Here is a 5,821-nt window from a genome sequence, read left to right as displayed (position 1 = left end):
CCCCCCCCCCCCCCCCCGCCAACATCTATTTTCTAAATTCTTTTCCCAAACATTGATTCTAAGTCCTGGAGCAGATTGGGTGGGAACTTTGTGGTCATGTGTTTTCTTAGAAATGAGAATTGTACATGTACACTGGCTTCCCTTCTGCCAGGCCACTCTCTCAGGGCTGCTGCTTCTATATATGTAGCTGAAAATAGAACTGGGTCACCTGACAGAACACACCCGATTGTGTAATCACTTGAGTGTCTTCATGTCATAATTGAAGAACAAACACTTTGCCAATACAATCCAGGCACTAATTTAGCTTCCCTCTTATGGATTTTCAGAAATCAGTTTAGCAAATTCAGAGTGAAACAGTCACACACCACCTACCGTCTTCTTCCAAAGTGGCAACTTTTTAAAACACCAGAAAAACGAGAGAATTGGCAGGAGTTACAAGTAGAGATTTAGGATTCCTTTATTTAGTAAGTCTGGGTGTCAGACCACCCTCTAGTAATTTGAAACTGCACAGGGCATGGAGCCTGGGCTTGGGTTTGGGTTGAAAGTCGAATGTGGTCAATATTTTCTGTGTTTTAGTAAAAGGCTTCTCTTCTTTTTGTTCTACTGCCTCACTGTGATCTCTAGTGGAGCTTATGAGATTTGTCTATTTCCACTTTCACAACTTTTCTCAAAACTGCAAAGTTCCTTTCCCCACAGTTGTCATTGGCTTTTGACTTTCAAATCAGCTCGTCACTTTTCCACTTGCTCTTGGAGGACTCCGGGTGAATTATTTGATCTCTAGTTTCTTATAAAGTGATGTCAAATATACTTATTTCAAACCATTCTCAAAGGAGGTGAGACTGTGCACGGTTTCTGGTGCTTAGTCATGCTCAGCAAATTCAGCTAACTTTTCCCTTCCAAGATATTGGCTTCCTGGCAAAGCTAGGGGAAGGCCTTGTCCAATTAAGATTATTAGATGAAAATGAAACCCTTTGAAGGAAGGCAGTTGGGCAGTGTTGGAGCTGAAGAGGAAGTAGCAGTTTTTCTCTTGATGAGGCCATCTGTTTTTAATCTGGAACCTCTTAATGACGGTAAAACATTTACTTTCGACCCATACATAATAGATTTCATGACTGCTATTGAATTGCCAGAAGCCCCTTGCATATTCACATAAAAATCTGGGACTTGATTTATAGAATACCACCTCAAGAAATAGGAAGAAGATCCCGTCTTTTGGAGTTGGCTAGGTTTGGGTAAGGCTAGGAAGGCTCTCCCATGAGATGAAACTGAAAATTTGTTAATTTGGAGACCCAAGTTCAAATCCTGGCTGGTGTGTGTGTGTGTGTGTGTGTGTGTGTTGGCTTTAGGGAACTTAGTTGCATAGGGCCACTTTAAGTCTGTATTCATGGGGACCAAAGTTCTGCAAGAAAAACACAACTCGTTGATGCATCCTATATGCCAGGCATTTTAGAAACACAATTTTATCATTTCATCCAGTGCTCACAATGAAACCGGACAACCAATGGGTCCGGGCTGCCTGTCACTACTTGAGCCAATTCAGCATAGACAGGGTTGAGTCATATATGAACATTTATTCCAGCAGTATTCCATCCATGAAAATCTGCTCTCCACCCCCCAACAAGCCAGCTGTTTTTATGGGGCACAAGGACAAAGATTACATGGGGAAGTGGGTGAAAGGAATAAGAATGGGTATAATGGCTGGATGGAAGGGAAAAAAACACACATTTCAGTTCTAATAATTCCCTATTGAAAAACAATCCCCCCTGCATCACCCTCATTTTTATTAAAGAGCCAAATTAAGACCAATTTATTTACTAGTAACAAGTCTAGTAACAACAACACGTCTGTTTTGGAAAACGAGACTATCTTTCTCACTTCGTGGTAGAGGAAACCGCCTCAGAGGATCAGCAACTTCCCCCAACGTCAGTTGGCAAATGAATGGGAAACACGGGTTTGGAACTTGGGGCTTTCTGATTTCAAGGCCGTCTTCTCCAGCCTGCCACGTGGGGTTGGGGAGGGGCCCCATCCCAGAGCAAAGCTGGCTGTTTTCCAGCCCAGGGTGTCCTAAAGCACCGCCAAGTTTTACACCCCCGCTTTTCAGAAAGCGGAAGGTTGATGGTTAAACCAGCCCGTCAGTGAAAAACACTGGTAAGTGCAGTTGCAGTCCTCATTCCTCTCGCACAGCTCTGCCGCCCCTTTCCAGCCTCCGGCGATGGATGTGCAGCCTATGGAAGCGAACTCACGTAATTCCAACTGCGAGCCCATCGGGAAGGTGAAGATCTCATTTCCAGAGGGGATTTTGTGAGGGACGAGTCCAGAATTAATTCTGAAACACACACTCCCCACCAGCTCGCTTTTCCCAGCCAATGCCAGCACAGCATCTACTTCGAAGGACCTGAGGGAGCTATTTGTCTTGGGAAAGAAAGGGACCCTCAGAGACTGTCAAAACAGCAATTTGTGTGTTTTGTGGCCCTCCCAGATCCGCCTCCTTTCAGCAAAGCCAAGCAGAGATTAGGAAGGAGGAAGAAATTGTTGCCACTACCACTTTTTTTTTTAAACCAAACAATAGAAAACATTTCAATTAACCAGTCTGCATTCCTGATGATTCATTTGCACCAGCGTCGGAGGAGGGGCGGAGAGCAGCAGGTGGCTGTGTCGATTATGAAATTCCTCCATCTTCAGGAAACATACACAATTATCAGCTCATCAGAAAGCAGAGCCTTAGCTCATTGTGAAGAAGAAGAAGGAAAAAGACAGTACAGTGCAGCACTTGCAAGGAACGTGAGAAAAAGGCTGTTTCCTCATTTGACATTTTTACTGGTGTGGCATCAAAAAGAACAGGTTTTTGAGAACAAGCAAATGAAGAGTAAAACTCTCAGTTGACTTTTAGCATGTAGTTATAGGAGGATACAGTATAAGGCGGCCTGGCTAACACTACAGAGATGATTCCTTGAGGCTCTGGGCAAACACCAGCGTGGATGATAAATCTGGCTTTCCTTCCAGAGTTGAACATAAAGCAGGAAAAGGGATGGTAATAGGGCCTAGCTGTGGCTTTCTTGTAAATCACACGTTTTCAGGCAAAAGCTGGCTAAATGAAAAAGTGTATATTTCAACATGTTTCCAAACGCAGCTACACTTTTCAACTTGACTCATCTAATCTTGTGGTTACACTGGAGTTCTCTTTGTGATTAATACTAGAGGCCCGGTGTATGGATTCGTGCACCGGTGGGGTCCCTCTGCCTGGCTAACGGGGATTGGGCCGAACTGACTCTCTGACATCCCCCAAGGGGTCCCGGATTTTGAGAGGGCACAGGCCAGGCCAAGGGACCCCACAGGTGCATGATAGGGGCCAGGGAGGGACTGCAGAAGGGCTCCAGGGCGTGTCCAGCCCGTCTGGCCCAGTCCCAATCAGCTGGACCCCAGCAGCAAGCTAACGTACCAGTGGTCAGTGGGTGTCATAGCTACTGATCAAATGGTAGAAAAGGTTGCTTAGGCAAATACAAATATAAATTGCTGGTGGGACCAGGATACTGGCCCCTTTCTTCAGGGCAGTATTTTACTGTTTCATCCCTAAAGACTATGGAATGTTTCCTAGTCCTGCTTTGCTTGGAACTGTTCTGGTTTTAAAATTGAAAGTCTCACGTCCCGGGCAAACCAGAATTGTCACCCTGCTATAGCTGTAATGTGCTGGCATGTGTACCTTCAGCAGATTTAACTCTGAGGATCTCCATCTACATAAACGACATCTTTTCTGTGTTTGGCACATCTGTGAGAAGGGGATAAGCAAAGCCCTGTGGAATCACAGGGTTCCTGAGGGGATTAGCAGAGATATCCCTTTCAGCCCAGGGCCTGGCAGTTAGTAAAGCCCCAATAAATGTTTGCTGAAAAATGTATTCTGGGGATTACAAAGAGTTTACAAAGGCCAAATGTTATCATGACTTTATTGGAATTATTAAGTACATTCTGAATGAAGAGATGAAGGAAACAACCTCTCTGATTTATGGATTTTTACAGGTTAGTTGAGGAGACAGATGAATCAGCAATAAATGGCCCAGCATTCAGAGTCATAAACCGTGAAGGTGTGTGCACTGGGGAAAAGAAAAGAGTCAGGGAAGGTCAAGTATTTTTTATTTCAAATAAAGAAAGATGTTTATCAGGGAAGTCGTTTTACTCTCAAAATAACAACCTCCAGTGACTCAGAGGTCTGAACAGGCAGGTCTACCAGATTCTATGGGGACGCTTCTCCCAAGAGTCTTCTTCCAACATACTGTGTTTCCCTCAAACTGCAATCTGTCCTCCATCTCCCTTGGTTAAGAGACAACTGTTTTCTTAAAGGTCAGTAGTGGCCTAATTGCCACATCCCCAGGCTTCTCTTTATGTTGTGTCATGCTCACCCTCTGGGCTTCCCCACCTCCTTTAAACTTCTGTAAAGTGATTAGCATACCTCCTTACCTTATTAGCAAGTTCCCCTTTTCTCTTCTTCTTTAAATGTCAATTTCCCAAGGTTCTGCTTTCAACAGGTTCTCTAAGACTAATGACCTCATGTGCCCCCTTTAAGCTAATTGATTTCCATTTCCATTTCATTTTTATCTGACTTCTACCCTTGGGCACAGGCCTGAATCTGACTCGCTGCTAGATTTCCTCACTTTTTCGGATTTGTTTATACTTTTCATTAACTTTGGATTCCTTTCCTTCTCATCTTTGCTGCTTAAAGCTCTTTTATCCTTCAAGGTTAACCTCAAAAGCCACCTTCTTTGGGAATATTTTTCAGATTGCCTAGATCAGAAAAGGCATTCTATCTTTTATGCTTCACAAACGTTTAGCACATTGTTATCACGATCCTCCAACACTTATTTCATTTATATTTATATTTATTAACTTTATGTTTGCTTCCCCAACTTGATTATAAGCTTTTACAGCATAACATAGATATAATTTGTTTTTTAATCCCCAGTATCACTTAGCAAAATGGCATTCATTCATCTATAAAATAATTTTGATCATATGTGACTACATTTGACAGTAGAAATACAAAGATAAATTAACCAAGAATACATGTCACAGCCTGAATGTCTCAAAGTCTAGTAGTTGAACTGAAACTTGACTTGGGGTGGGGAACACACAGTACAATATGCAGCTGAATTGTATGTATTATAGAATTGTACACCTGAAACCTATATCATTTTTTGAAACCTATATAATTTCATTAACCAATAAATTCAATAAAAAGGAAAAAAGTCTAGTGGGGACACCAAGACAAAAACAGATAATTATAATTAATCTTTTAAGTACATTGCTAAGAGGTGAGCTCAAAGTGCTGTGGCTGTGGGAGGTTTGAGGCTCACAAAGTGTGTGTGTGTGTGTGTGTGTGTGTGTGTGTGTGTGTGTGTGTGTCAGGAGCTATTGAAGTCTTTATGGAATAGATATTGTCTGAGATGAGTGCATTAGATATATATTTCTGTGTAACAAATTGCCCCAAAATATAGCAGCTTCAAACAGTACACATTTATTATCTCACTAGAGGCCCTATGTACAAAATTCATGCACTTGGGGTGGGGGCTGGGGAGGTCCCTCAGCCCAGCCTGCATCCTCTCCCAGTCCAGGAGTCCTCAGGGATGTCTGAGGGGATGTCTGACTGAGGGCCAGCCAGCTGCTGGACATCCTTAGTGCTGCTGTGGAGGCGGGAGAAGCTCCCATCACCGCTGCTGCGCTCACCAGCCGTGAGCCCGGCTTCTGGCTGAGCCGCACTCCCCCTGTGGGAGCGTACTGACTACTAGGGGGCAGCTCCTGCATTGAGCGTCTGCCCCCTGGTGGTCAGTGT

This window comes from Myotis brandtii, unplaced genomic scaffold, assembly GCF_000412655.1.
Source record: "Myotis brandtii unplaced genomic scaffold, ASM41265v1 scaffold69, whole genome shotgun sequence".
Classification (NCBI taxonomy): Eukaryota; Metazoa; Chordata; class Mammalia; order Chiroptera; family Vespertilionidae; genus Myotis; species Myotis brandtii.
Note: the sequence above shows the minus strand (reverse complement) of the source record.